The 25,984-nt window shown below is 35.8% G+C and overlaps 1 long non-coding RNA gene across 9 annotated transcripts in view; it reads right to left on the reverse strand.

The window, feature by feature from the left end:
* The window catches only part of LOC101702303 (uncharacterized), a 610,288-nt gene that overhangs the window by 361,696 nt on the left and 222,608 nt on the right, over positions 1-25,984 (reverse strand). For all 9 annotated transcript variants that reach the window (XR_015453096.1, XR_015453090.1, XR_015453093.1 and 6 more), the window contains exon 2: positions 11,193-11,254. This is a non-coding gene — a long non-coding RNA (uncharacterized LOC101702303). The remainder of the gene's footprint in view (positions 1-11,192; positions 11,255-25,984) is intronic.

The following is a 25,984-nucleotide window of genomic DNA, read 5'->3' on the forward strand; positions in this document are numbered from 1 at the left end:
AGACTGCAAGAGCAATTTCTTCAGTGATAAAGAAATATTCTTTAGCTGGTTGCACCTGGAATTTTCTATTAAAAATGTGGTCAACCACTTTTCATTCCCTAGAATAAGACGGTTATATAGTTCATAGCATTTAAAAGCAAGTTTAATAGATGTCCAACAACTCAAGAACTATGACCCTGAACTCCTACAACTGTTGCATGGACTCAGTAGAAATAAGACCGAATGTATATTTTGTACAAATGGCCAATACCACATCTCTCTTAGAAGCAGCAACAATTATACAAGCAAAATCTTGGCAAAAATTTCAAACCACTGCTTGCCCCCCAGCTCCAATTTATGGGCCTTCACAAGCAAATGGCCGTGGATTTTAACTAATGAAAAACCAGTTTGTTTTTAGAAAACATTTTCATTATCAGCTAATATAACAGAAATGACCAAGGAGAGTATGATTTAATATGGATTAAATGTGAATACAACTCAGAAGCTTTCTTCTTGTTGAATCAGATAATCAAAACTATTAAACAGTATTTCAAAATGCTTTTCATAATCCTGGGACCATTAATGTCATGTTCAAATCACTGTGGATTTTTGTTGTTGTTGTTGCTTTTACTATTCATAGGGATACAATGAGTCATTGGCACATTTCCAGTGCAAGATGCATTTGAATAATACATGACATGCCCTTTAGCTAGCATCATGATGCCAGATTTAAAACAAGGTAAGAAGTTTCCTCCATGTACACTTGCAGTGTTCAGCTGTTCATAATCTATAGCGTTAACAATTTATCATCAAACCCAGCGACTTGCTGCCAACTTATCAAAGTGGCCACTGGATGCATATGATCAAGTCTGAGCATCTGGCTCTCCTCTGTTTCTGACATTAGCACAGACAACAGAATCAGTGGACTATTGAATGCAATTACAGTAAGCGAGACAGACAATAAAGATTGATAGCGCCTTCTCTTTTTATCACACACAAAACTAGTGGGGGTTAAAGCTTTGCCTTGAGCTGCCTTCATTTAACAATGATTGAAAATATGCAATTGTGTTGGTAAAACACTGTAGCCTGTACCACTTCATTTACTGGACACATTATCAAATTAAATGAAAAGTGAACTGCCAAAAGCAACAGTTATTATATATTAATGATGAATATTTACTTAGCATTGTTCACAAATCACAGAGAGAACAGAATCCTTCTTGTTATCTTCTTTGCAGGTTACAGTTGAGTAGGTTTAACATTTCTATGTTTACATTAAGTCTTCTATCTACATGTCTCTAAATATGGACTTGCACGATTGGTTTTGTGACTATCCATGTGATTACAATGTGTAATTAATAAAATGCTCTAGTTATAGATGAATCCTAATTATTGAGAGCTTTTTCTTCCTTCATAAGAATTCTCATTCGTGTAGCTACTTTTTTTTTTTTTTTTGGTACCAGGCATCGAACTCGGGACCTTGCGCTTGTAAGGCAGGGAGAGGAACCACTGAGCTAAATCTCCAGCCCCTTTGAAGCAAGAAAAATTGAACCAGTGATATTTGTTGTGACTAAAAGGCTCGAAACTCTGGCTTCATTAAGCTTCCAAAACATGGAATGTAATGAAAACCCTCAACATAGAGACAAGCCACAAATATATATTTTATGTATTTTCTCCAAAGAGAGCTGCTTTAGTAGCCATGAAAGGATATAACAGTTCACCCACAATCTGACCTCAAAATAAGAAATACATAAGGGGCAGAAGGCAAAATGGGAGAGCACAAAACTATTGAGCAGCTTAGGGAACTGGAACCTAATCCACAGCTCTTATAAGGGAAAACTGTGTCCTGGGCAAATATCAATAAATCCGGAAATGCAAAAATAAGTGTTTCATTGTTAAATGGACAAACACTTGGTGTGCACACCAGCATATCATAAAGACATGAAGCAGGCAGCCATGAGTGTACAAAGTTATGCAGATGAATTCAAGGTTCTTTTTTAAAACACACACACATCTGGCCCTTCCTTTCCACTAATAGATACAGGAAAAGAAGGAACTCACATATGAAAAGTAATCTCCTTTCTTTTTTTTCTAAGAAAAGTAATCTCCTGTCTTTTTTTCCTAAGAACTCAATAGCTAAACGCTCTGTGATATGACCCTATCAAGAAAACAAGGAGTCAAAGAAAAAGAGGCAGAGAATCAGTCATAGAGTTTCTAACACCACACCACTGGTTATTTTGTGAACAATTAAATGCATACTCAGAAGTGATGATGGAATTTGGGATTAGAACACTAACCACATACAATGAATATAAATAGCAGTATAAAGCACAGGAGATCCTGCAAGTGTGGCACAGTTACTAAAAAAAGTAGCATCACTACAGTAGACCAAGAATATGGGAGCCAAAAAGGAGTGCTGAATCAGTATTCATGAAAAGAAAAGGAAACAATTATGTCCTCAAAAAATTTACCTTCAAGTGTAATCTAACTGAAATCACTCTTTCTAGGGCACAAATTCTAACTCCACATTTCCTTTAGCTCCTTTGGAGGTACATCTCCTTTAAAGTTTCCAACCCAGATAACCGCCAAACTATCTCAGGCTGAGGTTCCTACAATACAGATCCCTGGATCTAGTTTTTAGCACTTTATTCGGTACATTTTAGTGGAGCAATGGGTACTCACTAGAGAATATTTGCAATTACAATATCAAAAGGCAGAAAAAAATACTATCATCTATACAGCTACCACCTGTGACCCTTTTTCTTTCAAAATTCTCATCAAGAGTACTTTTGGAAACATTTGTGAAGTCACTTAAAAATTTTAGTCAGAACACAATATATGTTTATGGCTAAAAACACATTATGTACCAATACAAATAAAAATATGAGAGAATGCTCTTGTCCTACCCCCAAATACTGCCCCTCACAGAATTAATTACATTTAATGCAGAGAGATCTTTACATTCCTTCTATATATTCATTTCAGTGTGCATATTTTATGTAATCAAAGTTAAACTATGTATAGTTGTCCAGAATTTTTGTTTCATTTTTTCACTGTATACTATAAGATTATATCTAGATCATTATTTTAAGTCATTTAATATTTCATATTATCAGTAAATCATAAATATTTTAGCCTTTATTGTGCTTTTACTATTATTCCTAACTTACTAGCTTTACAAATAAAGGCCCCCAAAATGATGTTTCTGTTGACATGCTTATACTTTTTCTTCATTCACATGCAAATAATTCTATATTATACATGTTTGCATCAAAGATCCATGAATATAAAATTTTAACAGCTACTGGAAAATTGCTCTGCCAAAAGATTATGTAATTTTCTGCTTTTGTCTACAAGAAGTACAAGGGGGACATTTCTCCACAACTTCTTGGTGCTAAATATTTTTAATAATTTAATTTTTACCAATTACATGTGTAAACAAAGTTATATCTCATTTAAAATTTCATTCTACTTCATTTCATGCTCATTAACTATATTCATTCTTTCTTTTTTTTTCATTCTTTCTATTAATTTTCCATTCATATCCTGCATTTATTTTTCTTACTTTCTGAAAGTTCTTTATTTCATTTTAAAGTTAGTATATAGTGTACATATACAGTTTTTTTTATCTTTAAAATGGCTTTCCAAACTGACAACTAAAATAACTATCTTTTATGTTACATTTTCATATCTTACTTTTTATTTCAGTTTTTATTATCTCTGGAACTAAAATATTTGAGTTTTCTTAACTCCTCCAAGTGATTCTTAGTACCATCCAAATATACCAAACCCTGCCATGGATTATAATGCAGCTCAAATACCTCGGTTTGAATCCTGGTAATAACTTTGCTTCATTGGTCATTCCTAAATTTCAGATGACATAAGTATCCTATAGGAGTATGGAGAAGATAGAATGAAATGAGAAATACAAAAAGGCTACCATACTCCGACATATAAAATGCTTAACATCTGCTATTATTATCATTAGTATTTTATTGACTTTTGTTTTTATAGTGCTTAAGATCAAATCCAGGGCCTCCTGCATGCTAGAGTATTGCTCTGCCACTGAGCTACATTCCCAGCCTAGCATCATTATCATTATCATCATCATCATCATCATCATCATTGTTATTATTATTATTACTATTATAATTATTATTATTTTAACATAGCTCAAGCACTTTGTTTTGGTTTTTGATTCAAAATAGAATTCTACTTTTCCAACTTCTTTTAATATTCAAGGACAAAATCTTGGTGTAGGTCATAAGATTTTAGGGAGCCAGGGATTTAGCTCAGTGGTTTCACTGCCTGCTGCGAAAGCGCAAGGACCTGAGTTCAATCCCCAGTAGCAAAAAAAAAAAAAAAAAAAGAAATGCCATTTAAAAATAACAGACACTTTGATTTGTACGGTCACTAAACTATTTCTAAAGTAGTTGAATCTTGAGGATTTTAAGAATAAAGTACTGGCTGATATAAGTTGATGACAGTACATACAGCATGTTGAATGCTGCTGGAAAAACTTTGCCTACACAAAAAATATATTTGGCTCTTAACTACACATTTGGAAAGGACTTAAGTGTAACTGTCTGGCAGCCCAGCCCCAAATTCCCAATGTCCCCTGATGTGTCTGGGCTTCCTAGTCTAAAAGACCAGAACACTGCCTGCAATGGACAGAGGGAGGGCCTGGTAACTATTCCCTCTGAAAGAAAAAAGAACACAAACTGGGTCTGTCCAGTCAAGCAACAAAGGATGGAAGAGGAGGCTTCCAGGCTGCCGTACCACCCCAGCCAGCACAGAGGAGATGAGCCGCTCCCAGTGCACAACAAGGGGTGGCTTCCAGATCACCATTCCACCCACACCAGCACAGAGGAGGTGAGCCACTCCCAACCCACAACAAGAGGAGGCTTCCAAGCTGCCACAGCACCCCCCACAGCATCGAAGGTGAGCCACTCCCAGCACACAACAAGAGGAGGCTTCCAGACTGTCATACCAACCCTGCCAGCACAGAGAAGGTGAGCCACGTGGGTGCCAGGAGCCACCACCTTCCCCTCCATTGAAATGAGACGACATGTAAACAAGTTTCAAAACCAGACTTTCAGATCACCTGAAACAACTCCAAAGGAAAATGAGAAGGAACTCTCTGATACTCAACTACCTGGACTCCCTGAACTGGCAACAAAAGAGGATCTGGAAAAAAGGAAATCAGAAATAATTTCTCAGATAAGAGCAGAGATTCTGCCCATAGTGCGAGACATGATTAATAAAACTAGAGAGGACAGAGATAAAAAAAAAAAATAGAGGAGCTGAGGAACATGATGGAATCCCAACATAGGAAACAAATGGAATCCATAAAACAGATACAAACAGATTTCCAGGAAATTAAAAACTCCACTGAAAGTTTATGCAGCAGAATGAGCCAATGTGAAGACAGAATTTCAGATATAGAAGATAAGATTGCTATTAGTGACCGGGAAAAGAAAAATTTCTTTATAATTGTAAGGGATCATGAGAAATCAATCCAGCAGCTGCTAGACAATGCAAAGAAGAATAACATAAGATTGATTGGAGTCAATGAGGAAAGAGGAGAGAGTGCAGATGACATAAAAAAACTGTTCACAGAAGTGATGGCAGAAAAATTCCCAACCAGGGGAAAAGAACTTGACATATAGATAAGTGAGGCACATAGGACTCCAACTAGCCTTGATCAAAAAATATCTACACATAGGCTTATAATTGTTAAGATTCCAGAAACCCAAAAGAAGAACAAAGTTCTACAAGCAGTGAGAGAAAAGAAACAAATCACATACAAAGGAAAGCCCATCAGAATCACAGCAGACTTCTCAATGCAAACGTTCAAAGCAAGAAGAGCTTGGAGTGATGTATTTCAAGCACTAAAGGAAAACAACTCCAACCCGGATTGATGTACCCTGCAAAACTATCTTTCAAAATGGATGGAGAAATAAGATACTTTCATGACAAAGAGCACCTTAGGATCTTCATGAATACCAAACCAACACTCCAAAAAATTTAGACAATATCCTAGGAAAAGACAATGAGGATCACAACCCCAGGAAGCCCAACAGAATGAATCCATCGGGCGGGACAAGAAGTTAAATGCAAGGCAGGAGAATCCAACAAACAGAAAAAGTCATGACAATGATAAGTCAAAATGTATAAGTTATAACCATCAATTTTAATGGTCTGAATTCACCAATCAAAAGAAATAGATTGGCAGAATGGGTCAAGAACCAAGATCCAACAATATGCTGCATACAAGAAACACATTTAATTCAAAAAGAAACTCACAGTCTGAAAGTTAAAGGGTGGAAAACAATACTCCATGTGACAGGAACCTGAAAATAAAAGCAGGAGTAGCTATCCTCTTTGCAGATCAAGTGGATTTCAAACATAAATCTAAAACACTCTGGTCCCAAGAATTTCAGATAAGGGATAGTCAACTTGTATGTACAAGTCTATTGTGAACATGTAGTTTCATTCCTCTTAAGTAAAAACTTAAGAACAGAACTGTTGGTTCTTAACAGTAATACAAGAAATTTCTATAATGTTTTCCAAAATGGTTTTATCATTTTACATTCACATTGGCAGTATTAGAAAGTTCTAACTGGTTCACACCTAAGCTGACATTTGTTCTTTTAAAACTTTTAACTTCATCTCCCTAATGAGTGTATAATTCAATCTTGTTATTGTACTGATTAGTATTTTTCTGATTCTAGTGTTGCACACCTTTCCCTGTGCTGTACTGGCTATTTATCATCTCCTTGTGTCTACTTTTTAATTGCATTGTTTATTAATAAGCTGTAAGAGTTCTTTATATATTATGGTCATAGGTTATAAGCATTATAAATACAGTCTGTTTAAGGACTACTTTTCATTTTCTTAATGATCTCATTTAAAGTTCTAAATTTTGATAGAATCTCATTCATCATTTTTTTTCCATTTGCTGAAAACACTGTCTTTTCCTCTGCTCTTGAATTGAGTCTATGTTCTATAAAATGTTAATGTTAAATAATCTTTCAAAACTCAGTGGACCATATATGTGTGGTTCTATTTCTAGAGTCTCTGTTTTAGCCCAATGATCTATATGTCTTTCCTTACACCAACACTGCCTTGATTACTGTAGCTTCAGAGGAAGTCTTAAAATTAGGTACTAAATGTCTTCCAACACTATTTTTTTTCTTTTTACTTTTCTAGGTCCTTTGTACTCCTACATAACTTTTAAATTTTAATATCCAATTCTTCATTTATAACAACTATACACAGACCTGAGTTTTTAATATATACCTTGTGTTTTCTAATCCTGCTAAATTCAAATACATGTTCTAGGGGCTCCTAGAGATTTCTTAGTATTTTCTCTGAGGATGATCATTTCATCTACATATAAAGATTTTGCTTCTACGTTGCCAATCCTATCCTAATTGTGTCATTTTATTGCCAGACTATTTTGGTCTGGGCCTATGTTTCAAAGTTTAATAGACAGAGGAAGAGTAGGCATATCTGCCCTGTTCCCCACCTTAAGGAGAAAGCATTGTATCTTCTCCATTCATATAAGGCATTTTTGGTGGAAGTATGGAGTACATGGCTTATCTGTTGAGAAGGTTCTGTTCTACTTCTAGTCTCCTGATAGCTTTTACTATGAACACCTGTAGAATTTAACCCAATACTTTTTCTCCAACTACTGACAGGATCATATGGCTTTTTCCTTTCCTCTGTTAAAATGATGACTTTTGGGGGTGGATCTTCCAATCCTGAACCAACACTGCCATCCTTATAATAAAACCACTTTCTACATACCAAAAAAAACCCCCCAAAAAAGCAAAGGATGACATTCTCCACAGAAGCAACACCTGGGTTCCTGGAGTACCACAGGCTATCAGAAAATCCCAGCCATCCTTTTCCACTGTTTCTCTAATTCTTTACTCTGCTTTTTGACCACAGATAATGAGATAAGGAAGACCTGCTTCGTTTTTTCACATTTCATGCATCTATGTCAAAGTCCACTTAAAATAATATAAAAAACTACCTGCTCTGAATTCCACCTCAAAAGAGCAGAAAGTAAATCTGTTATAAAATAAAGTTCAAGAAGAGAATTACATTTTGTCCAGCCAGCACCAGGGCACACTGTAGCATTCTATTAGTATCTCTGCTTGTTACGGACATCAGATAAATATTATTTATTGAGAATTTACTGCAAACCAGTCATTTTGCTAAGCACTTTACAAGTAGTCATTGTATTAGCCATGTTATACAGAGGAATGAGAGGCACAATGTGGCTCAGTAACTTGAGCAATATCAAAGTTAAAATGTGACAGAGCTGATTCAAAGTGGCTTATTTAACTCTCATTATTAAAAGGGTTGGGGGATGACTTCCTTTTAAAAAAAGAAAGGTAAATTTTTGTTTTGCTTTGTTTTCTTATGTAAGCTTTTATCTCCCCAAATCCTACATCTTAAAATGATAAAATACAACCACCTATATGCACTGTAATAAAGTATTTTGAATCATTAACAAAAATGCAGAAGAAACAGAAGCAAGGAACTAAATCCTTAAATAAACAGAGAAAATGAGTGAAAAACAGTAAGTCTATCAAATATTTTGGAAGTGATTTGTTATGAAATGCAGGCCCTAAAAATTCATACATTGAAGTCTTAAGCTCTAGTACCTCACAACATAACCACAGTTGGTGATAAGGTCATTTAAAAGCTGACTAAGTTAAATAATACCTTACTGTGGTCCCTAGCAGTTGGACTAGTGTGCTCACACAAAGAGGAATTCTATACTTGAAGAACAACCATTTGAGGACATAGCAAGAAGGTAGCCATCTTCAAGGCAAAGACAGAGCCCCAGAAGAATACAATCATGCCAAGACCTTAGTCTTACACTTCCAACCTCCAGAACGGTGAGAAAATAAACCTGTGTCTTTTAAATCACATAATCTGTAGCATTTTGCTAAGGTAGCTCCAGGAAACTAATCTACCAGTATTTTTGTCAAAGAATGCTCTACTATACTGGCTAGTATTAATTTATGAGAAATTTCTTATGTAAAGAGAAAAAGTAGGAGTCTAAAGTGTACCAAAATAGTCTCATGTCAGTATTAAAACTCAGATTTTTAAATTCTATGTACATAGATAGATACCTTCTTTCTTGCCCCATCCCCACCCCATCTCTCTCCCCATCTCATCATTGCTCCCCATTAACATTTTGTTCACTGACCTCACTATGAAGATCCTTGCTTTCTCCACTGAGAGATGGGCATGGGATTAAGTCAAGAATACATCCAGCTATACAGGAATGAGTTAACTAACAGTATGGCATGAGGTTCTCACTAAAAAAAAACCTCTCCTTAATATCCAATTCAGATGAGATACTGGCTTTGCGAGACAAGTAGCAAGATATCAACTAATTTCAGCTCCTTGTGTTTTACCCATTCACATTACCTCATCACAGCAATGGTTCCACTTTGGCCATCAGTCAATGGGCTGAGAGAAAAATCAAACAGTGGCCCGAGCTTGAACCTCCTTCTGACCACAGCCATGCTCCCTCTAGGAGCTGTGGGGCAACTGGCCTCAAGCCAGGGGAAGTCAGCCTTCTCTCACTAACAATCTTTCCTCGTTTTGGCTTAGATCTTAATGACCAAAACCTTTCACAGGAAGTTCGCCTCTTTTTTTCCCACAATATGAACAGAAAATGACAGATACCCCAAAGAAACAAATATAATTTAGATGTAAAATAAAATCTATCTATATGCTATATGTATGCATGTGTGTCTCATTGGCATGCACCAGACTGTACTAAATGGCAGGAATTTCCCAAGGGAAGATAACCTCTAGATACTGCTACAAAAGCTTTATTCCCCACACTCTGCAAATTATTTAATTTAAACACTGCTTGATAAGACTCTCTAAGGAAAAAGAGTGTTTTCCCAGACCCACTTTTAATCTGTTGGTGTGTAAATGCATGTACACATAAAGAACAGCCCTCACAAATACATTGGTTACTTGCAGAGTCTATGCAAAGGCTTTAGATTGAAGAATCAGAGGCTGCAAATTCTGTTTAACATTAGGACAATGATGAAATGCATACAAAATCCCATGTCTTTTACAGGGGAAGAAAAGTAGGCAAAGGTTCAGTTGTCCGTCTCCTAGAGCCTCACATCCCAGTACCCAGACAATTTGCAAATCCATGGGAGCTGTAGCTAAACTCTTTTTTATACTGTGTGTAGGCACACTTGCACCACTGTTCCTTTCTCACACAACATCACGTTCTTGAGTGCATTTTACCAAAGCAGGAGAAGCAAAGATTAAAGGATCAGTTCTCACCCACACTGGGTAGCGCTGTAGGGTGTGCCGGGGAGATAATTTATAGCATTCTTTTAATCCTTCTACTTCTTCCACTTGCTTAACTTTTGCTTTTCTACTACATATTAATCAGGAAAAGATACCTGGTAAAATAAAACCTTAAGTGGCCTATAATGAATGTTGCCAAATTTCATTCTGAAAAACCTGTTCTTTTTAAAGAGTTCCTTTATGGTCCCATCAAAGGATTCAAATAATTTTTTCTTCTAGACAGAATTTCTTTACATAAGACTAACTTTTACCACAAGTGCAACTTGCCCAGACAGGGCTACTCTGGAAATAATCTTGTTACCTTGGCTAACTCAGTTTAAAAGCAAATACACATTAGACAATAGTTTCAATATTAACTTACTCCTCCTGTTTCTTCATCAGAGCAAGCCAAAAGGCCATAAGCCCTTTCCCCCTACTCCTAGTTTTCCTTTAGCTCTCGCTCCATGTGGTACCCACTGCTCTGGTAAGGTGAATGACTTTCTTCTACCAGCCTCATTATTTATTGGCATAAGCTTGCATTCTGGGGAATTATCAGCTTAATGCATAATTCAAAATCTCTTGCATGCGGCCTGCACTTTTGCTTTAGCCCCTGCATTCTGCACAAAAGATAAGGGGAGCTATTTCCTAAGTGGGCACACAAAAGGGTTCCTGATCATTACCACTAACCCCCAACACTTGCCCTCCTCTCACTCCAGAAAATTACTTGCCTTGCAACTCCCACACACCCTTACAAAGGTTCCATACCGAGGAGAAAACAGTGTGAGAGATGATCCCAAAGTTTATACGGAGTGGGGACCCATGAACCTTTGGAATGGAAAGGTTTCTAAAAATAGAAAAATCACAAATATTACCTTAAGTGTCACATTCCAGAGTGGCTGTCAAATGTTTTCAGCAAAGCAATAGTCTCAAGAATCTGTAATTCAAAAAAAGAAAAATCTGCTTTAGAATTTTTCCCCCAGTGGAGCAGAGTAAGGTGAGTGAAGTGGGTGCGAATAGAAGAGGGTGAATAGGAGATAAAGAAAGACAGAAAGCCAAACATTGGAAAGCACCTTGAAAAGGACCAAAGGGAGAAAAATTAGAGAAGGCTGAGGATGTGGACAGATAAGGAAAGAGGAAGAAAAGAAAGAGACAGCATTTGAGAGGAAAAGCCTATGGAATCAGCTGTATTAGGAGGCTAATTCAGTCTGAATCAAGTCAGCAAAATAGGCTGGGATGATTTTATTTTCCCTACTGACTGCTTCTGGTCAAATTGATTAAATTAACTAGTTATTTTTTTAATGATGTGTAAAAAGAGAGAAAATAAGTGAATAAACCCACCTGCAAATACTCAAATCCAGATACCCTGGATGCTTTGATTTGAACACATGTGCCACTTGACCAGAACAAAAACATAATACAACACACACACACACACACACACACACACACACACGCACATGTGAGTAGCAATGTTGATTTTACCAAGCTGTGTCATTACAGTTCCCTAGACTATACATAGCCTTACTTTATGTATATATATTTTTTTCTGAAATCTTCTCTTTCTATGCTCCAAAATTAATTTCCATTTTGGAAAGCAACTTTTCTTCCATAAAGTAAGTATGCTGTATAAATTTACCACTATCCTAATTCAAGCTTACTTCCCCCGATGCATTTATATCAAAGTCAGGATATGATACTAAAAATCAAAAGGTCACCAATATTTTGACTTATTTTTAAATATGAGATTCTGGTGCATGATTTTTACATGCATTTTGAGTCCACTGAGCAATAGTTCCTCCTTTTTTACGAATAAAAAGACATGAATTATTAAAAAATTAAAGACATTTAGAATAATGGTTCTCCATACACAAAGTATTTATTTCAACTTTCATCATTCATAGTTTATTGTATTGATTTTTTTTCATCAGTTTTCTTAGTATTAGGCTTCCACTGAACTCATCAATAAGAAATGAATTTTGGTAACTTTCAAATCCACTATATTATTTTTCTTTTATTTGTAGTGAATTTTTCTTCTCTCAATGGTATTACTGCAATAAGTCAGTCATTATTTCTTTATGTTTTCCCTTCCTTCTTTAGTATTTCATTTCCCTTTACAGCAAATCTTGTGATCACAAAGAAAACAGAGACTCTTATTTCTTTTAACAGTGGAAATTGCTGCAAGTGATTTAGCTGTCATTTAATTTGATTTCTCTCTTCTGTCTGTGGAGAAATATGTTTAATGTACTGGAAATTATGTTAATAAGAAAAAGCATTATCTCATTTAATGAAATAAATATACAAATATTTCAAAATAAAATAAAGAGGCAATCCTCACTGAGAAAAATGTCTCTTATGGTTTGCATATAATAAATAAATGAGAAAAATGATGAATACATTGAAACACTGACAAAAATTATGCCTCCATTCAAAGGGGAGCGGAAAGCTTGATAAATGAATTATCCACAACTTAATCAAATATTTTTTGAGAAATATGGACATATATTGTGGATGAAATTATTAACTTTACATTTCCAAATACCTCAAGCAATATCATTTTATTTTTGGAATAGATAAGAGGTTTTTGAAAAGTTTCCTTTTTATTTTTCCCTTCTATTTCAACTGATCTTTCAATGATTAGTATTGCTGAAATTAATAATTATCAGCAATCTCATCGAAAACATGACCAACAACCCATGTAACTATAAGAAAGGTCAGAATTTCTTTGATTTCACTAATCAAAACAGAGTCAATGAACTGATTCCAAAGCTTTTATATATTAAAATTTATCTAATGCACAAAAAGGTTAAATAAATATTGTTAGTAATTTGAGCTAAACTTGAAGCAATTATGTAATAAAAGCATGACCACGGTAACAGAAACACATAATTAGCAATTTAATTACTGGCATGAAGACAAACTAAAGATGTCAATAAGAAAATCTTTAGTGACAAGCTGATTTTACTCTCTTTACTGCAATTTGACAGAAATACTCACCACCTGATAAGCCAAACCATTTTTACACAAAACAGCTAACCCTCCACAAAATGCAATATCCAATTTAAAATTTTTTATTTCATATCATTGCATAGTGAATCATTAAATTTTCTCCCATTTAGATTAGCACTTTCTCTTCTCTGAAAATACAATATTTCCAGTCAGCAAGTAAAAAACATTATGTTTTTTTTTAAATGAGCTAAAGTAGCAGGTGTTCTTTGCTTCAATTTCATTTTTTTCCATCTTCTATAATATGTCTGACAGCAATACTTTCCTGTATATGACACTCCAAATATCCTATCTGTTCTTAGCTCTTAAGTTTCAGCTGAAAAACACAGATAAACCATCAATTGTTTTAATAGAGAATGAATGCTAACTGTAGCAGAAATAAACTAATTAAACATTCTTATAGGTCTTTCACAATTTCTTTCCCTCTCCATCTCTTCACCTAAAGTTATAGGTGGGAGGTAAAAGAGAAAATAAGTAAGGTCAGTCTATTGTGAAATGGTCCACTTGTATTTCTTCATCACAATCCTGTTTCAGATTTTAAGCAGTCCTGGACTATTCATTTTAAAGTGTTCAATGCATCTTTACCACCTTAACGTGTCACTGGTGTTTAACCAGGAACAGAAAATAGATACCTCAAGATAGAACCATATTAAAAGAAGTTTTCCGTCTTGTGACAAAAAGTGAGTTATCTTGGCTGGTGTTCAATAGCCACTTGTACAAGTCCAGTACATAGAGGGAAATCATGAGAGCCAGACTTGCTAAGAAGTTTGATCTATAAATACTTTGGGGCATGATTGGATACTCTCAAAAAAATAAATTCCAGCAACTAAGAACACAATAAATAACTCCCAGGAGCATTGCTTTTTATCATGAATCTACTGATTCTGATCATTTTGACATACAACCAGATAACTCAACATTCCACTAAGAACATTCCAGAAAACATACCATAACTAAGCATTCCAAAATGAAATAGTCTATTCTTTAGAAGGGTAAATAAAACAAAATCTAAACTTATAAGCAAATTGAAAAGGGTTTAAAAGCACATACTTTTTTGAAACTTCTTGACTAGCATACTAGTAATGAAAATCATTCATTTTCTTTATATGTTTGGATCAGATGTTCCTTACTTTAATAAAGATGTCCCTTTTCTAGAGTTTTGCTCAGTGTTCATTATATACCACCATCAATTTCTAAATTTCAGCTTTAGTAGTAAACCTAAATTTCCTTGGATTTTTCAACTGTAATCATCTACTCTACAAAAGTACCTTCTTCACATACTTTAACAATTCAGATACAAGGAGTCACCTTGTGCTTTGTTATTTTTAAAGGGGCATGTTGGGCTTGGGTTGTAGCTCAGTGGTGCGACACCTGCCTGGCAAGCACAAGGCCCTGAGTTCCATCCCTGGTGCAGGAGGAAAAAATGGGGGCGGGTATTAATTTATAAAGCTCCACAGAAGAACTCTTTTATTAGCCATGATGGAGGCTACTTAAGGAATGTTTCCTGCCTCTGGGAAGCTCAGAGTTTAGGTAAGACGATGACCCCAAAGGTAATGCTGCCTCATGATTCAAGAGTAAACACAAAAAAGACACAATAAATACAAGAAAGCTTAAAAAATAAAGAGAGCACAGGGACTTTGTGAGTATCCCCTTTTATAAGTGGGTATGATGGGGAGAATTTTTTCAAGCTTTAAAATGAAACCTCTCATTTGAATCCACTAGCTAAAAAGCCCCTAGTACACTGATGGTGAAACTTTGAGAGCTTTCAATGATACAACAGCCCGCTGCAGCATGCATGCTGGTTTATTACCACTGGCCTAGTGTAAGTGAAGAAACTGAGACTCAAAGAGGTTAAATAATTTTCTCAAGTACAAATTGATTAAAATAAAGACTAATCACAGTTTTATTATATAACTTTAAGGCATGAAGAAGAAAGTATTTGAGATGAAGGAGTAATTAGGAAGACAGTCAGGAAGGGGAGGGACTCATGCAACAAGTGCAGGGCTAAAGTGGATTGATTGTTTAGGAAGAGCAGTGAGATCAGTAAGAGAAAGACAGGAAATAAAAAGATTGAGCAATGCATAAATGGGACTGTGTCATGTAGGCAGTAAGGAGTCATCACTAGTTCCTCAACAGGATGGCAGTCTAATGAATGCAAAGTGAAATATGGATTGAAAAGGTGAGAAACGAACGAGAGAAGACGGATGCTGCTGGCACTTCACCCAACTTCTTTCCCTGGGTGGTCAGCCCCTAGCAGCTGGGAGCACTGGCTGGTAAAAGCTCACAGGTAACCCTTTCTATATAATAGCATTGAGCCTCATATGTAGTTCACCTGGAGGTTAAAACTCCTTCCTCTAGGAACCCCCCACCCAAAAAAACTGCCTGACATGGAAAGGAGGGAGGGCAAGTGACAACAAAAGCCACTTCCTTTGATGTCAGAGACATCAACTCTGTGGCACAAGGAGTAGCTAGGGTCTCCCTGAGACCATGTGCCCTGCTTCCTCATGCCCTTTCTCCTCTTGAGTGCATCCTTGTCTCAGGCAAGGCCAGGAGCAAGGAGGCAAATAGTATCTGCACTGTCCTCCTGTCCTTGGGGGAAGAATGAGCTACAATGTTTAAAAGGTGAGATAAACTTTACCTAACTCACCCAGAAAATAATCAGTTCACAGGAAAAGCAACCAGGGAACACATGGAGGCCATGTACATGCAATTGTGTTTTTCTTGTCTTCTTGGTATTAACTGTTAAAAGGACAAAATTTGCATGGCATTGCTGGGAGAATTTATACTTTAACCACTATTCTGCCCACCAGGTGAAATGAAACCCTTTTCTAGGTGAACCAGGAAAAAGCAAGGATATGGAAAAAAAGAAATATTCTCATGACAGTAAACCACCAGACACTGGCTCTCCCTGTCCAAATCCCTTTTAAACTACACAGCTCAGTAAATCATTGCCTTCCATTTCCCACCCAACAACAAACATTCCTGCTATGTCTTAAAAAAATCCTAAATTTACATCTGCATCTATATAAACTATAAAATGAAAAAGAAAAAACAACATTTTATAGTATTGGAATTTTAACAAAAATTGTAAAGGAGTTTCTTTTATAAATACAATAATCAGATTTATTTGTCATCCCAGCATAATGCCAAGAGTATCTTGAATTTTTATACAATACACTGTAACACCCATTGATATTCTGTGGACACTAAATGTTTGTATTTAGCTTGGATTTTCTGATTCTTCTCTCAAAAAATTCCTGGTGCTACTTAATGTGATAACTGTCACAAGAAGAAAAAAGAACATTATTAAATAAACTTTCAGAGTAAAGAGGAAAGGGAGAAGATGAACCTGTGACAGAATACGAGGCCGTGTCCAAATTACAAATACTAATGAACTAATGTGGTTTGATTTTTTTTTCTTAATGAGAGTCTTATAGATTACATGAGAAATTTCTTAAAAACAATTAGTATCTAACACCCAATCTTTCTCCCTTTTTTCCTCTGTTATTAACTACCAAGTAGAAAAACTTATCTTACTACTGTGTAGTTTGGTAACAGATTTATTCTCTAAGTGGATATCCTGATTGAGGAATAGGATTATTTCTGAAAATGAATAGAGATGCCCAAAAGAACACTTAAAATCTACTGCAGTGTTCTCAAACTTGAACAAGTTTAACCTGACAAGCCTGGTGATAGAATTCTGGGTACCACTTCCAGCATCTTGGATTCAGATCTGAGGACAGACCAGAAATCTCAAGGGTTAGCAAGCATTGTGGGTGACCTTCCTTCAGATGTCTGCAGACCAGACCTTGAAAGACCCCCAACAAATTTATGCTAGCTAGGAACTACGTTGTGGATGCTCCATAATTTCCCTTCCACTCCCCTTATTTTATAGCCTGAATCAGTGGTGATCAACCTATGGCACTTGTACAGCAGCCGGCTGTTTGTTATCATTGAAAGCTCTAAAAGATTCGCTATCAATGGGCTAGGTGAATGGATTACAGGGAGTGTGCTAAAGGAGAGAAAACATCTGAAAGGGGAAATCAAGTTAGTGTGGTAGGGAAAGGAGAAAGGAGGTAATGAATTTGAGCTTGGAGATTTATAGTTTCAAATAATGTAGACTTAACTGTGCCTAAATTAGGCATAACGAATTGCCAAATTTCATCTAAAACAGTGATGCTCATCTTGAAATATACCCTCACTGAGGGAGAAGATCCCCAAGTCATCAGAATAATATGGAACCCCTGGGTCAATGTTACTGTCCCTGAAATATAGGCACCAATTTCTCTTGAATAGACAGTGGTCTTTAGATTAGATCAGACCATATGGAGATCAGATTTGGTTCTCAGATTAGTTTTCATAATAGACTCTCATCATTTACAGGGATGTATTTTAGAAATGAATAACCTTTGCCTAGGTGCACAATTAGCTAAATATGAACAAATTTTTTGCTAACTAATTTTCCCTTAAAAATGAAGATATATCAAAGAAAATTATTTCTTCTTCCACTTGGGATGAGGTAATCCACTTCTACATCATATAAGATACATATGGAGTCAAAACTCAAGTTTCACTTGTTTCTGGTAGTTTCTTAATATAAACAGTTGGGGCATTAGAATAAACTCTAACAGTAATGGGAAGGATGACAATGAAAGAGTCAAGTTTAGCATATTTAAATACAAAGACAAATTACTACTCAGTGTTTCTCCTAAAAGACTATCTTTAGGGCAAACATAAGGAAGCTGAGCTACAGTGGTTTGTGTGCTTGTAGGCTATGTGCAGAGAGGTGCCATGGAGAAAGGTTCTTCTTATTTTTTTAATTGAATGTAATCCAGCAAAGATTTGGCAGGCTACATATTTGAAAGGTTGGGAATGCTTGTAAAAATTGATTCATTAACACTGTTGTGAATCATTTAACGCACAGTTCAAAGAGAGTTTAGCATCTTAGTTTCTGCCTCTCACTTCCTGGGAAAGGCTGCTAATCAAAATGAAGACTCCTAGAAGCAGCCCTGGGCACAGGACAAAGCAATGAAGGTGAAGAAGTGCTGTGCAGAATGCTTTTCTTCTCTAAGTGCAGTGCGAGTTGTTTTGCTCTGAGGGTTTTGTTTCAAGGGGTCAATACTTAATGAAATAGTGTCACATAATTAATATATAGATTCTCAGACTAGGGTTACTATTACTGTTACAGAAAAACAAAAGCAACTGCTCTAAGAAATGCCTCTGGATGTGCCTAAGCCACAATGTATACTACCTATTTTGATTAAATACAGCTCTTCTCCAATTATACAGTTATAAAAGACAACATGACTGTAAGTTATCTCAATTAAATGACCAAAAGCATCACTACTTGAAAAAACTTGCTATTATAAAAGAAAACTTAGGGTCAGGGATTTAGCTCAGTGGTTCTACCACCTGCCTTTCGAGCTCAAGGTCCCAAGTTCTATCCCCAGTACCAAAAAAAAAAAAAAAAAGAAAGAAAGAAAGAAAACTTAGTCTCTTTCATTAAGGGAAAAAACTTAGATGTGTATTAGTGCTTTTATTAAAAAATAATAATATCATTTCGGTAGTAAACTTTAGACCAGGATATTAGATATAGACCATCGAAAAATTGAAGTTCATACACATACACCTGCAAAACTAGTAACTGAATATGGTCGATAAAATTTCCTAGATTTATTTTATTCTGAAAGAGCCAGTAAATTCACTAGAAATTTCAAAATACAATATGATAAATAACCAGTTGAGTAAACATGCAAGTGATAAATTGTTAGCAGTTCGAATTGATAAATGATATTTTAAAAGTTTTAAAGAAAAAATAAAGCAAATATGTATTTATTGTTTGGCAGATGGACAAGAACAAACATAGATGTTTCTAAGAGCAAACTAAGATGAATGAGAGCAGTGGATGGGATCCTCGGACATGTACACATCACACCTCCTGCAGAATTCCTTATCCACTCAGCCACAACCACTGTTCTCAAGATGGACCCTGTCGTCTTCGATATGGATCTTGTCATCACTCATGAAGATCTTCTTTCACAACTACTGCAATATACTAAAATGCTGGGCTAACATATTCACCTTAAAAAAATAGCAGTAGGTAGGGGAAAGTGAGAAGGAATCCATATTTTAAATATCTGTGGTGGCAGACAACACAATCCAGATAACAGATAATTTAAAAATCACTTATATTTGCTTTTAAGATGCATAATATGCCTACTGATATTCACATTAATGTATATATAAACAAAAGCCATGCCAGACAAATTGACTGTTTTGCTATCTGGACTAAAGAAAGAATTGTGTGGTTTTTCATTCTTAAAACACAAATTTTATGCCTCCAATATGCCAGGTGTGTTATATTTTTATTTAATTCTCATAACCATCCTCTCACTGTCCCCTCTTTAGAGATGATGACAGGGGAACAATGGGTGAGTAACGTGAATGCCTTTGTGTGTTTGCACTGTCGCACCAGCTCTTGCTGGAAACGGAAAGCAGCAGGGAGCCTGCCAGGGAGGTCATGGTTCTTATCTTTGTCACCCTCAGTCAGAGCTTCTGCTCTGCAGCCTTAGCCAAGGTTCTGTGTTACAAACAGGAATTTCATAACATAAATGCTATTCCCACCCTATATATAAGTAATTTCCATTTGGTAATTTGTGACTAGATCTGTGAGTGCTGAAACACTGATTCCTATGGACTGGAGAAAAACATGGATGTTGTTAGTTTAAAGCAATGATTCTCCATCCTGGCTGCACAATTAGAATCATCTGGGGAGCTTTAAAAAAAAAAATCTTTGCCCAGGCCTCATCTCCAGAGACTCTGACTTAATGGGCTGGGGTGGGGCCTAGGCACCGGTATTTTTTCAAAAGCTCCCCTGGTGACTCTAATGCGCAACCAGGGTTGAGATCCACTGATTTTACAGCCTGGACAGAGCAGCCAAGGCATTACTGCAAGAGGAGGCAGGAGAATTGATTTCTAACCTACAGTATATACTGTGGATTTATGCTGTTAACATATAGATCTTAGTTTTGTAAGCAATAAAATGGGAATAACAGTGTATTAATGCTGTAGCTAAAGAATTAAGTTAAAAGTATTTTTCTTATCCCTTCCAGAGATGAGTTGACCTAAAGCTCAAGTACTGTACTTGTTTTGGAATCTTGAAAAAAAGTGGGGCTTGAGGACAAAAATGAAAGGATACTATTACACTGATTCTTTAAAAAATGTTCTCCTTAGAAGGAACAAATGTATTTGATAAATATTGGTAAATGTTCTTTAAAATAATTTTTAAATTTCATTTTAAAAATTCACATTTACTTTGCAAAATTTAAGAATCTCAGAAGCAATGAGATATTATTCTAAGACTGATGGTTCATCACCTAATGTGTTACTATAACAACATTGCCCATATTTAAGTTTCTACTTAGGAAATTTCTACAAGGAGGAAAAAAAAATCCTGAGAGACACATGTCAAAGCTTAATCATTCAAACTCTCAGATAAAAAGTTACACCACCACCACCAAATGATAGAAGACCACCATTTTCTTTCATCTCTAAAGAAAGTACGCAGTAAATGCATGTAAAAGCATTTTAACTCCACTGATTCTTTTCAGGTTCTCAGTCATAGTAATTGCTAAATTTCTACAGCATTGTGAATTTCTTAAGTAAAACCAGGACGGCATATATATCATAAAAATATTAGATGACTTTTTAACTCAGTAGTGCAATTGGGTGACATTATAATTGTTATATAGAGATTTATTGCATTTTGATATCAGTCATCATCCCTTGGCCTATATTTGTATCTATGATATACCTGAGGTTTTCACAAAAAGCAAGACTAGTACAAGAGTGATGAGAAGCTCAAACACAATACTTGACCTAAATACATTATGTAGCACTGGGTGTCTGTTAAATAGGTCAGCTTGGGTGCTTAAAAGTTATGCAAAACTTATTTCTGCCACACAGGAGTTATGTCACTAGTCAGGCTGTATAAAAATCAGCTTCCTAGGCAGGAAGATTTTTCTCATCACTGGGGGAAAAAAAATCCTCTTTGGCCATACATAAAATGTCTTAAATACTGTACCATGCTTGTCATATGTCTTTAGGCCACAGAAAGTAATAAAAGCAATGAGGCTGATGAAATGCCTAACAATTCTGAAATTCATTTAAGTGGATGGGAGTTCTTTGAACATTGCTATAGAAATCCTTATTCTTCCAGCAAAAGCAAATGGGATTTCCAAGATGCACAGGTCTCAGCTTCCAAAGCAAAGCGATGCATATTTTCACAGGATGCACAGCTTGCTGACTGCTTTTAACAGGATGAAACATGGAAAATTATACCTCATGAGGGATACATAGTCTTTCACCTATACCTCCATGTTTACTTTGGATTAAGTTGTGTAGTTTCATTGCTGTCTAAAGTGATCAAGCCATTATTTTAGAAGCATCAAACAAATTGAAGGATCCCAATATTCTTTCCATGATCAAATCGACAGTAGTAAGATTTCTACTTGACAACTGGGCACTAAAAACGTAGCCGATGTTTCTCAAAGTGTGATTCCAGAGATTATCAATGTCAACATTAACTGAGATATTATCAGAAATGTAAACTATAAGCCCACTAAGATCCACTAAATCTGAAACTCTAGAAATGGGGTGCAGCAATTTATGTTTAAACTGGCAACAAATCCAGTTTGAGAATCTTGAACTAAGTTACTGCTTTCTTAGCTTGAAGGTGGACATGGCAGTTCTCATTTAACAAAATAACTCATATTATCCTTAACAATTAGGGATATGAAGTAGGATAAACTAAAGAATATCCTCAAATCTCATTATTAGCCAAAGTCAGTCTCTTCCTCCAAATAAACCAATTATAAATACTGGGCAAGCACAATGTTTATAAGAAACCCAAAACCCTTGCCAACTTGAATTTGGTCTGTATTAAAAGCTCTCAGGGGACTTCTCTGCTTCTGGAAATATGAATTAAAGCAGTGAGCTTGCTGAGAAGAAATAAGATGTGAAGAAAATAAAAGCAAACTGCAGACTAGCCACTATTCATATGGTTTAACCCTTAGGAATTGAAAAAACATATAGCATTTAATAAGAAAGTTAATTCATAGTAAGGTGCCATTTGTGGGCTTTTAAAAAACATGTCTTGAAGAATGAACCTTCAAAGGTAGCCATTAGGGAATATAAATTTCCCAAGTCCACATAGATGTATTAGCATCGTTATATAAACTAACTTTGAATATTGGTCCCGATCAGAATCTCTTACATGCTAAAACAAAATTAGATGCTTCAGACTCCTCACTGAAGGACTGAGTTTTTTACCTCTCCCCTCATTACCCTCCACACACTGAGTAGGTTTAGTTTAATGTACTTGAATTCCATTTCTGAGAGCACAAACTCTTATGATTTTGCATGATTGAAAGACATTCTTTAAAGAGACAGGAAATGAAGTGCATGCAAATTGGAAGCAAGCTAATACAAAAATCTTTAAAGAAAAAAAATAAACCTGTCTATTCCTGGTAACACAATAAAAACAAAACTCCAAGCAAAACAGATCATAGCTGCTGAACTAAACTGTAATACACTCTGGGAAATGGCATCCACCTTATTCCATACACCTGTTTGCCAACAGAGAGGCAGCAGCAAAATATGCATGAGGAAATGGAAAGGCAAAAGTAAATACGGTTCTTCATTTTGCCTTATCACACTAGACTCTCAGACAAGTTTTTACTACTAGCTCCTTGCTGATATACTGAACTACACGGAGGTTAGCCACATACCGCAGGTAGCTTTTCAGTCAAATTCAGTTCCTCTGGGACAAATGATTATTTTCTTCTGACCTAGTGAATGCAGCAATGCCCTACACATACAACATTTCTGCCCTGAAGGCATGTATGTCCCACCACCTTACCCCTAGTGCTCATAATAATGCTAGGCAAAGTGACAAAAATAAGTCTGCCCTTAGTTTGCATATCCCAACTGAAATACATACAATGCTGCTGCTGTTTGTACTGCTTTGTTATTTCATCATTATTCACCACAGTTCTTGCCTTCATTTGCAGAGTTTGGGTTTTAATGTAATGGCCATTCAATAAAAATGTTGCTTTTAAGGGTTTGCATATCATCCCATTTTCTCTTCAACCCTTCAGCAACCATATGGCAAGCAATCAGGTCTGCAATCACAAGGTCCATATTATGTAGAGCATGATTTCGGTATTATGCTATTACCCATCTGTTTCTGTAGAAAAAGACATGAACCCATGTATAAGAGGTCAGCGGTTTCAGTGCACACCGTATTCCAGAAATCCATCTCTGTTCACTTGAGATCACTTTTGTGATTTACTCTAGTCTCCAGGCCAGACTTTCACTCTCGCTCTCTCTCCTTTTTTTTTTTTTAAAGAAATACAGACAATCAGCACAATTTGTCTGTCTGACTGTTGTATAAAATTATTTGCAACTGTCAGAGCAGGCACTTAAACTTTCTTACTTAAGGATATTTATCCCAAGATTCTGCACTTAGAAAATGTGGGTGGTGGAGAGAAGAAAAATCAATCTTACCTGATTTTACATTTTTAACTGTCTGCACAATAAAAATGACAGAATTTTCAGGCAGAAGCAGAGACAGAACAAGGAAGAGAGTTCAGCTATCTGCCTCCACTTTGAGAGCTCCTAACACTAACCCGGACTAGCTAATTCTTCTTGACTAAAAGAAAGATAGACAAGGTATGATAAAAAAAAATATGGTGAATGTTTAATGTTAAACTGATGACAATAAAAGATGCATTGCCATTAATTCTCTTAAAATACTCTCCCATGCTTCCAACATACTTATCACACCATCCATCCTACTTTCTGAAGCCGTTCTGGAAGTCCTCTTTCAGGTCTTGAGCTGCAGTGTTGTGGTTGCCTCAATGTCCCAGATGGATTCAACACTTTTACCTTTCTTGGGCCTTTTGACTTTGGTGAAGAGCTGGAAGTCACACAGTGCAAGATCCAGTGAATAAGATGGAAGAAGACTAACCATAATATTTTAAGGAGCCTGCCTTTGCATGGATTGGCACTCGGCAATAACATTCACCATAAGTTTTCCCATATTTTAGAAAGATATTTATGAAAGAAAATTTCCAGAACTGCTTAAGAAAGTGGCAAGAGTGATGGGATGAATGTGTTCAAAACCAAGGGTAGTGTTTTAAGGGGGATTAATAGCAATATACCTTTTACTGTAATACATTTTAAATTGAAACCTTCATTGTATATTTTTATCACACCTTGTAAACACTGTATTCAACACACACATATACAGTACAGTGGTACCTTGGTTCACAAACTTGAATTTGTTCAACAATTTTGGAAAAGATGGTCACATTTGTATTAGTGTGGGAAAGATTGCCGTGGTCACGTTTGCCACCCAATGCAGAGTTTACCAACGGAAACAAAATTTTGCCAAATGTTTCTGTTTGCGAACCAAATTGTTTGAAAACAAGTGTTTATGATTTGAGGTACCAAAAAATATATATAATATATAAATATAAATATATACTTATATATGACATATAAATATATATTTGTATATATATAATTTTTTCTGTCTATATCCCTGCCCTTTAGGTTCACATACATGATTTTTCTTTTTTTTTTGGTACCGGGGATCGAACTTGGGACCTTGTGCTTGTGAGGCAGGCACCCGATCCACTGAGCTAAATCCCCAGCCTCACATGCATGATTTTTAAGGAGCAGACCCAATTTGGGTGGTTAGTTCAAGGGAATGGTTATTTGGGTATTTCATAATCAGCATTCATAATGAACTTCAGAAACAACCAATTATATCTATGAAAAAATCAAAGTTTGTAATTCAGCATATTGTAATAATTCAATGACTTTGTTAAGCAAAACTTGCTACAACTACTTAGAGATCTTCTCCACGATATCAAGCTGTTATTGGCTTGACATTGATTTAGGAAGCAGGATGGGAACACACCAAAGGGGCATGAAGCCTGAGGTAGGGAATCTGCAAAATCTACTTGGGCCATCAGGAGTGGCTTCAAACAGATGTGCTTTTCTGCCCTATCCAGTGGTTCTCACCTGTGTATTAGATTCAGCTGGGAAGTTTTTAAAAATTCCAATACCTGGGTACAAACCCCAGAGATTCTGACTTAATTAATCTGGGTGTGGCATGGACAGTTGGATTTTTAAAAGCTCCCCAAGTATTTCTACTGAACAGTCCAAACTGAGAAACTCTGGTCCAATAAGAAATAATTAAATAAAGATCATCTTGCTTCATTTAAAAATGCAATGACAGAGTAGGCTGCAAGTACCACAAAAATCAATGAAAACTTTAAAATGTTCAAGGTATAACAAAGCAAGAAATTACAGGTTGACAACTATCAATTACAAAAATAAATGCTATTCAACTGTGGAAGTAATAATACTGATTTCTCCTTCTATACAGACTTGGCCTATAGTTTTATTTACAACTTCAAGAAAACTAAATATAACAGAACATGGAAAAAATGTTCAAGATGGAACATTAGCAAAATGCTGCCAAACTTAATTAAAATTTTCCAGTTAAGAAAAACCATAACAACATAATAGTAGAAAGAATAAAGCCAAATCCGTCAGAAATTTACTATATCCATACTAAAAATTATTCACA

Source organism: Heterocephalus glaber, unplaced genomic scaffold (assembly GCF_053883595.1).
Source record: "Heterocephalus glaber isolate CG9 unplaced genomic scaffold, H.glaber_assembly_v1.0 deba00001457, whole genome shotgun sequence".
Classification (NCBI taxonomy): Eukaryota; Metazoa; Chordata; class Mammalia; order Rodentia; family Bathyergidae; genus Heterocephalus; species Heterocephalus glaber.